This window comes from Elaeis guineensis, chromosome 1, assembly GCF_000442705.2.
Source record: "Elaeis guineensis isolate ETL-2024a chromosome 1, EG11, whole genome shotgun sequence".
In the NCBI taxonomy this organism is placed as follows: domain Eukaryota; kingdom Viridiplantae; phylum Streptophyta; class Magnoliopsida; order Arecales; family Arecaceae; genus Elaeis; species Elaeis guineensis.
In genome coordinates, this window is record NC_025993.2 from 171,175,656 (window position 1) to 171,185,911 (window position 10,256).

Here is a 10,256-nt window from a genome sequence, read left to right on the forward strand (position 1 = left end):
TTTTTTTATTAATAATATAAATTTATAAGTATAAAAATAGTCTCTAAAATTACATAATGTGTCAGTCAACAATTAGCTTCTAGAGCACATATCTAACAAACTCTCCGTTGACCTTAAGTCAATTGGCCATATACCTAAAATCCATCTTCTCAAGGTGACCTTCGATCTTCTGCTGGCTAAGAGACTTCGTCAGTAGATCTGCCACATTTTGCATGGAGTCGACTCTCTGTATCTCAATGAACATCTTTTCGAGATAATCGCGTATGATGTAGAACCACCGTTTATATGCTTGAACTTCTAGTGAGATCTGGGCTCCTTAGCGAGTGCTATGGTACCGTTATTGTCGTAGTGCAATACAATGGCATCCGATGGCATCACACCCAGCTCTGCAATAAACTTTTTAAATCAGTATGCTTCCTTAGTAGCTTCAGAGGCAGTGATATATTCGGCTTCTATGGTTGAATCTGTAATGACCGGTTGTTTGAAATTTTTCAACTAACCGATCTACCATTATATAGAAAAATACATCCTGATATAGACTTTCTATCATCGACATCAGATATGAAATCTGAATCAGTGTACCCTTCTGCTTTTAGCTCCGATCCTTCACCAAAGATCAAGAATAAATTTATTTTGCAGACGAACACCAAGACATGGGACAAGGAATGCACCAGCAATGTACCAAAGAGGGGCGGCTACAAGGATCCCTCCTTGAAGATGGTGGCTAGGGTTTTAACGTACAAAAATAAGAGAAGGAGAAAGAGATTGAGGGAGAAAAGCTATTATATTTCACTTTTTGTATTAAGTTACAATACATGGGTTTATATACCCCAGGACTTACATACAAATCCTAATAAACCCCAACTGAAAATTTTTTTTGGCAGAACCCAATACATGAAAGCACTCATCGAGTCCATGCCTCACATGCTCTCATCATTTGGATTTGTTCCCAATCGAAATCCTTGAGTTAGCCATCCTTGAAACTCATAAACACGAGGCCCAAGCCTTAAGATCAAAGACCAATCCTAGCCTAAACAGAAATCCCATGCAGGCCTGTTCCCATGACTCAAGTCGACTCCACTAGGACTTGAGTTAACTCTCCTGCACTTCGAGTTGACTCGATCGAACCTCGAGTCGACTCGACTGCGTGCTAGCAGTGTGCCACAGAAATATGCTCTCTGTTTGTCTGCTCAAGTCGGCTCTCTAAGGGTTCGAGCCGACTCGACCCTGATCTGAGTCGATTTGTCTGAAGTTCGAGTCGACTTCTTTGCTGGCAGAAGCAGATCGTCTTTAGTGTCTCGCTCCACCTTGTATCTTAGGTATCCGAAGCTCCAATCAAGCTCCTCGAAGTCCTCATCACCAAATCTCGAGCTCGTAGAAGCTGTGCACCATCTCCACCCCAGGACCATTCCTAACCTAGTGAACTCGGAGCCTATCAATCCAGCTCCACCTATGGTCACCTTCAAGGCTATGAGGGTATCATAAAATCTCAATAAAATTCTTAGTCCTTCTCAAGTATTTAGGGATATTTTTAATTGCAATCTAATACTTCTCATCTGGATTCGACTGATATTTGTTCGTGACACTCACAACAAGTACTATATCAAGTCGAGTACACAGCATGACATACATGAGGCTCCCTATAACCGAAGCATAAGGGATCTTACTCGTGTGTTAGATTTTCTCAAGTGTGTCAGGACACATCTTCTTGAAAAGGTAAACATCATGCCTAAGGGGCAAAAGATTATTTTTGGAGTTTTTCATGTTGAATCTCTTTAGCACATCCTTTATATATATTTTCTGAGAAAGTTCTATCATTCTTTTAGATCTATTCCTATAGACCTTTATACCAAGAATGTAGAAAGCTTTTTCTAGATCTTTCATGAAAAATTTCTTTGACAATCATACTTTGACCGAATTCAGTATGGAAATATCATTTTCAATCAGAAAGATGTCATTCACATATAATATGAGGAATGTGATAGCACTCCTATAGACTTTTTTGTATACACATGACTCCTTATTATTTTTAATAAAATCAAATGATTTGATCACATCATTAAAGTGGATGTTCCAACTCTGAGATGCTTAAGTCTACAAATAGACCTTTGCAGCTTACAAACTTTGTGATTACTATCACTAGATGTGAAACTCATAGGCTGCTCTATATAGATATCTTTCTCAAGATATCCATTTAGGAAGATAGTTTTCACATCTATCTGTCAGATTTTATAATCATAGTAAGCTACAACAGCAAGCAGAGTCTGGATGGATTTCAGCATGGCCACTGGTAAAAAAATTTTCTGACAGTCAATGCCTTCATATTGACTATATCCTTTCGCTACCAGTCTTATTTTATAGATCTCTACCTGACCATTCAATCTATTTTTTTTTATAAATTTATTCACATCCAATGGATATAATATCCTCAGGTGGATCTACTACAGTCCAATTTGGTTGGAATGCATGGAGTCAATTTTTAACTTCATCACATCCATCCATTTTTTAGAGTCTATATCTAATATCATTTCATCATAGGTCTTGGGATCATTCCTAATATCCATATCTTCTATAAGGAATGCTTTCTCTAGATTTTTTGTAAGAATATCTAAGTACCTTTCTGGAGAATAGAAGATCTTACTGGATCTATGAGGTAGAAGAGGTATCACATCGATTGGCTCACTAATGGGTTCAGACTTTTAGACTCGATGCTCTTTAAAATTTTTTTCTTCGATCTCAATCTTCCTCCCACTGCCTCCGTCTTGAAACTCTTTTTTCAAAAAAATAGTATGATGGCTCACAATCATATTATGATTCTCTAAAAGATAGAAATAGTACCCCATGAATTTCTTAGGATATCTTATAAAATGAGTCCTAAGTGATCTAGCCTCTAATTTATCCATTTGCTGTTGCTTGATATAGATCAGACATCTCCAACTCTTGAGATAACTAAGATTTAGCTTCTCACCATGCCATAACTCATATGGTGTGGTAGGAATGGATTTAGAGAGAATCCTATTTAAAAAGTGAATGAAAAAAAGTAACGCATATTCTCAAAAAAAAATTAGAAGATCTATGAAGCTCATCATGGACTGGACCATATCCAATAGGATCCGATTTCTCCTTTAAGATATCCCATTATACTGAGATGTCTCTGAAAGTGTCCACTGTGAGACTATACCATTATCCTTAAGATAGGTCTGAAATTTTTCACTAAGATATTCGCCTCCTTGATATGATCGAAGAACCTTTATAGGTTTAACGATTTATTTTTCTACTTCATATCTGAACTCTTTGAACTTTTTAAAAGTCTCAGACTTATGGTGCATCAAATATATAAATTCATACAATGAGTAATCATCAGTAAAAATTATGAAGTAGATATAGCCACCCCTGGTCTATACATCAAATGGATCATACACATCAATGTGCACCAGAACTAATATATCAGTGGTCCTTTTTCTTATCCTATGAAGGACAGTTTGGCCATCTTTTTTTGAAGATAAGACTCACAAACTAAATATGACTCGAAAGTCAATAGTCTGATAGGACCATCTTTCTCCAATTTATTAAGTCTGTCCTCTCCAATATGCATAGCCTAGCTTAAAGTGTCTTAGACCCTACGGCATTCATAATTTGCTTGTTAAGGTTAACACTCGCATTAACATGCAAATGATAAAGATCGTTTATCAAATAGGTACGTGTAATAATTTTATTTTCAAAATAAATTGAACACAAGTCTTTATTCAAATGAAAATTATAATTATCCTGTATCAGCACAAAAATAAAAATTAAATTCCTACTGGCTATAGTTACAAAATAATAATTTTTTAAAAGCAAACTAAATCCTAACAGTAGCTTCAAAGAGTAAGTCCCGATGGTAATTTTTGCTTCATTATCGATTCAGAGAGTGATCTTGCCTTGTCTCGGTCCTCTAATTTTTTTTTAAATCCTACATAAAGGTGCATAAGTGAGTACTCAAATCAGAATCTAAAATCCAACTAGAAAAAGAAGAAATCGTTAGATTAATTTTAATTATGAACAATTCAGACGTACCTTCAGAAGATGCGTTCTTCTTCTTATTCTTCATTGTCACCAGGTATGCAGGAAAATTTTTTCTCCAATGACCTTCGACATTGAAGTGGAAAGATTTTTCTTTGTTGTTGGCTTTCTTTGAAGCTTTCTTATTCTTTCCGCTCTTGGTCTTTTACTTTTTCACAGGCTTTTTATTCTTCTTGTTCTTTCTAGTAGATTTTCTCTTGAAAAAAATCTGCTCCAAAGTAAGAACAATTTTTTTTGAACTTTTTAAGGTGCTCTCAGCTATCACCAACATATTCAATAATTCGGATAAGGTGCTATCAATCTTATTCATATGGTATGATCAACTGTACATACAAATCAGGAAAAAGACTGCATGATCAAATCTACCCATAGTTTCTTATCTATATTCATTCTAAACTTCTGAATCTCTTCAATGTCCTTGATCATTGTCAGATAATGATCATGCGAGACTGCCCACACGTATTTTTGCTCTGAAAAATCTCTGAGAGACCTTAAAGTGAGCCGTACAACTTTGCTTATTATACAATTCTTGCAAATGAGTCAGAATCTATCTAGTAGTCATCATATCTTCATGCTGATGCTGAACATCATTGAACATGGATGCAAAAATATAGCAACTAGTCCTGTTATCTTCATCCATCCACTTGTTAAGTGCAACTTGTTGATCAGGAGATAGACAAACTGGCAACACAGGCATCTCCTGATCTAGGATATGGGTCAATATCTCAGAATTGAGAATAATTCTGAAGTTCCAGAGTCAGTCTTTGTAGTTTAATCTGGTCAACCTATTGGTGTCAAAAATTTGAGCTAGAGGGTTTGAACTTAACATGATCAATCAATTGCAGAGCGAAAATAATTTTTAATTAAATATTTGTACTTATAAATATTTGTTATAAGCATTTTAACAAACAAATATGATTTCCATTATTTCTATGAATCTCCTACACTCATCGGATGGAGAAATAAAAATCTATACGCGATCAATTTTTAATGGGTACTACGCTCTTACTGATCCACACGCACCTCACCTAACAGTTATTGATAACGTACAGGCCAATGAGTGGACAATACTTTATCCATTACTTCACTAAGCAAGATGCAGTAGGTTCGATCTCTAAGTCCTGTGGTCTCACCTAACAATTATTGATATATTTCTAAGTCAGACACACCGTACACCAGCGGATGCAAAGTCGTTATTAGATCTCTCACTTAACAATTATTGAGCTCAACCCTATCTCTATCTCGGGGCATCCAATGCCATAGAGTGGTTATACTTTTTCAATACAATCAAACAACTGTAATCAGTTGAGAATGATCAATGCCAGAAAGGCACCTGCATCTCTACAACGATGAAAGACCGCTCGACTTAATACTTGATTGAGAAGATTTTGATTCAGATCTCTTCCTTAATTAGTCATAATGGTTATGACTTACCTAGTGGGATGGGCTAGCTCGAGTAAACAAGTAACCTAATACAAAATATAATCTTCCAAAATAGCTAAATAAGTTAAGATGTGTGGGGGTCTCTCCGTTGTTATCTTTAGACACCAACGAATTGGTCAGATCAGATATGAAATCAATTAAATAACCACCATCTATATACTTACCTTAAATATCAAATTGGTTGATTAGAATCGATTAGGTTAGCATATTGATCCGAACTCGAATTACTGAGCCAAATTAGGTCTTAAATTGATTGATAACATATGGCTGTTAATTAATCTGACTAAACCACAATTAATTAAGTTGGTCATGAGCAAATTTGACCTAATCCTAATCAACATTTGATTCAGTTTGATCAACCACTCAAACTAGACCTAATTGAGCTACCCACATCCAAAGCCCATATTTTATACGATGAAATTTAGATCTTAAATTCATAGTTTTAGATCTTTTAATTTCAAATCTTAATTCTTAATTAAGTGTATTATGAACATAAGTTTAGTTTAGATGTCAAATTAATTTCTAATCTAAACTAATTTGGATTACATCACATACAATTTTGTTGTCAGTATACTCAAGTTGACTCATCCTGAAACACGGATCGATTCATCTATGATGAATAGAAACAGTAAGCCCACGCCTACAGGATTGGATCGACTCATATACAAATGAGCTAACTCACCATAGTTTCGAATTGACTCCAACAAGGATGAGTCGACTCGCCAAGGATTCTAATTGAATCCAAGTCGACTCGACTGGCAAGCCAGCTACTATTTCAGGGTTTATACAAATTAGATCCTAGGATTTCAGATCTAGAATTTTGCAGAAATTAAATTTCAGATCATGTGTCAATAAATTATATATCACATATATAATTTTATAATTTAAAATTAATCAAAAATATATATCTAATATGTGCATAAAAATTAAATCTAGATCTAAAAGGTGTATCACATGCATCTAGGATCTTTCGTTCACGATTTTTCTTCATGGGAGATCATCACAAGTGGCACCTCTACACATCATAAGGGAATCCATCAATTTGGTAAGTGAGACACTTTAACCTCTGCTTTCTCTTATGATCGGACGGCCATGATGATGCACCCAATCCAAGTACTAGGCTAATAGAAATTTAATCTAACATATCTGATATATAATTTATTAAATTCAGATCAGATTTTCTTTTATATATCAGATATCTGAACTATAAATCAGATCATATGAATATAATTTCAGATCTAAAATTTATTTAAAATATGCTAGAACAACATGGCTCTAATATTATTGTTAAAAAGTAGGTTGATTCGCATGCATAGATCGATACGATTATACTAATCTGCCACTGGTCATTCTTTAGAGAGATCTTCCTGTTGAGGAGGTTCATCGCGTGGGTTCCCTGGGATCTACCATTCATCAACATACCACTGAAGGTGTCCACATTAGATAAGTACTTCTATCTCCTCCCTGAGTTGCCAGTATTCTTCTGTGTCGTACCCGTGATCCCTATGATATCTACAGTACTTCCTCAGGTTCTCACATCAGAGCGACCATCTTCTTCGATTGGGAGAGCTCTTCTTGCCTCTCTATCTCCATGAGGATTTGGGCTCGAAAAGCATTCAGCAGAGTGAAATGATAAAACCTTTGTAGAGGGTCCTAGATCGGTGAGGTGCTGCAGGAGATCTAGATTGGTTATTTTAAGGTGGGGTCTGAGAATGACGAGGCTTCGATTTCATGTGTCGGTGCTGCACTCATCAATAGTCTTTTTTTTTTTCTCTTGCCCGACGTTTTGCTGTGATCCATCGTCAAGGTTCTTCCCTTGTCGACCCCAAGTTTTCTTGGCTTGAGCGTACCTCTCCACCCATTCCAACATCTCGATGAAGTCTTTTAGATAGTTCAGGTTGAGCGAGAAGAGGAGGTCATTCTGTTAAAGCTCGACCTTCAACGTGGTCATTACCGTAGACTGATCCAAGTTCCTCACCTCCAAGGTTGTGACGTTGAAATGGTTGATGAAGTCACAAAGGGGCTCATTCTCCCTTTGCTTGATGCTAATAAGAAAATTCAAGTTGTAGTGCTATTGGTGGCTATTGACGAAGTGTGCGACGAATAGCTGTCTCAACTGATGAAAGGAGTCCATGGAGTTTGGCTGCAGATTAGAGTACCAATAACGAGCTACTTTTCTCAGGGTCAAAGAAAAAGTTCGACAAAGAATCACATCATTGGCCCCTTGTAGAAGCATCAAAGATCGAAAATTCTTTAGATAGTCCATTGGGTTGGTAGTTCCATCATTGGGCTTTATCTGAGGTATCTTAAACCGAGGTGGAAGGGGCTCATCTATTATTCTTTGCATAAATGGTGGGTCGATGTTGATTCCCAGATCATCATCCGGCTGCTTCGATGTCTGGAATGCATCGATCTGTTGTTGCATTTCTCAGAGCCTTCTTTCCATATCATCCTTTCAGGTTGGGTGATGTCGAGGAGAAACATGACCTGGAGTAGAATCCCTTCTTGAAATCAAGGTAGATGATTGCCTAGATCTATGATGAAGTGGGCTGTTAGGTTGGCTATGACGATTGGCTCCCAGAGTCGAGCTATGTGGAGGTCGGTCTGCTGATCTCCCTCTATTTGGCTATGGATTTTGAGGAGCTGGATAAGGTTTGCTATTTTGTTGCATTCCTCTTACTATAGCCGAAAGTGCTTGCACCTATTGGACGAGGCTATTATATTGATCTTGGAAGATCGTTGATGCTGCTGGTGGCAGATTCTCCTGAATCAGTGATGGTGGTGCATTGATCGACTGGACATTATTGGCCTGTCGACTGTTGGAGTATTGTGATGCGATGGATACACCCCTTCGTATCTTCATGGTTACTGATGGTGAGCTCTCTCCTCTCGAAATAAGATCTCAAAACTAGGCGAGGATCCTTCCTCTAGCGTCAAGTGTTGCTCCTGATCTTCCTGCCTGAGGTCAGTTGTCGAAATAGATGTGGCCAAGATGAAACCGTCGCTGGAGCTTTGCCCGAACACCTGCAAAGAAGTCCTCATCGAGAATGTTCTCCGGTGAAGATCCTCCGATGCTCAAGTCAAGAGATGAAGAACAATGAGATGAGAGAGCGAGGAATCGATTGCGTACCTTGAAGGTCCTAGAGCCCCTCCTTTATTTATAAGGGAGGAGTTGGAGTCATATCCATCTTGGAGTCCTTATAATTTTTGGATTTGTCATACAGATTGATTCGGATAAGATATTTTCTTTTTACAAGAGACTCGATCGTAGAAAAAATCTATTTTATCTAGACTTTTCCAATTTGAAGGAGAAACGGATCTGATGAGGAGCATAGCTAGGCCATGAACGAGCTATAATAGATTGTCCGGGGCTGAGGTTCTGGAGTCTATGGAGTAGGTGTGACCCCAAGTTGGTTGAGATTGGTCAGTATGTATGAGCTATGGTAGGTCATCCGAGGACGAAGTGAATCAGGATTGGGCTGAGTAAGAACTGCTGTTGATTTAGCGGGTCATGCCTGGTGATCTTTTCATCTATCGTATACTCAACTTGGTAAACGTCATCTCCCATAGGTTAGCTGAAGATGAGGATATGGTAGCCGAGGATGAGGTACAGATCCATAATATGAATCAAACTCAATCCAAGACGTCTATGGCATCGATAGAGCTCGATTAGAGCTCTAGCAACTTGATGTATGTTTGTGGTCAAATTGTAGATATTCAAACAAGTGGGTTGGCTTGCCCTGCAACTTGGTGTAGAAGTAGGTTGATCTGCAGACTGCAGGTCTCCGAATAGGTCCTAGTATGAAGTTTGTAACTCAGATACTCGCAAGTAATTTGGTGTTCCATAAGGGATCCTTAACGATTTTTTTTTAAATATATTTGGCAGATCCTCATCACCTAACCGGCTAGCCTTTTTTCTCGCCTCCCGACTGACCAAGTGCACTGCTTCGACCAGATTGCTGTGGTCTAGTCCGATTTGGATCAATGAGTTTTATCTCAATCGGCCCTCAACTGATCGAGATCGATGATATTTGACCGACTAAGTGCAACGCATTTAACCAAGTCGGCACTAAACCGACCTAGCTCGACGTGCCACCTACGATGAGATGTAATATTTGGCATATGGCCGACTACTTACTCGATGCCTTATCGACTATCGGAATCGATGACTGGATGGCACTATTTGATGGACGAGCAGCTGAATGTCAAGTATGACCGCCACACCGTCCCATCGGATCACATCAAATCACATCATCCAAAAGCCATATCCTGGACAGCATATTGCGCATCATGATGGGAAGCTACGAAGTCATTACTTGTGTAACACGCACGGTAAGGCCCGTCACTGCGGCCACTTGCGCATCGAACAAAAATCACGCCCACCATCAGGGCCATTTAAAAATGCCTCATGAGGCTCCGTACGATGGGATATGATCGGAATGACCTCCTGTCCTTCCGTCTTTGATCTTGCTTTTTCTACAAATAGAGGTAAGAAGAGACCTTCGATAGGTACGTGTAAAAAATACAGAGTCAAAATTCTGCCTCTCTATTCCTCCATCTGTTGAGTTAGAAACTGATTTGAATGTTGGAGGATTTTCGTTGGAGCAATCTCCGACAAGAACTTACCTTGCAGGTCGCGCTGTTGCTTTCGAACACCATCGATCGATTATAATTGATCTGGCCTCCATCTAATTTGTAGTTTAATAAATCATTAACTTTTGCTCTTATTTTCGACCCTTTCGTTTTTACGA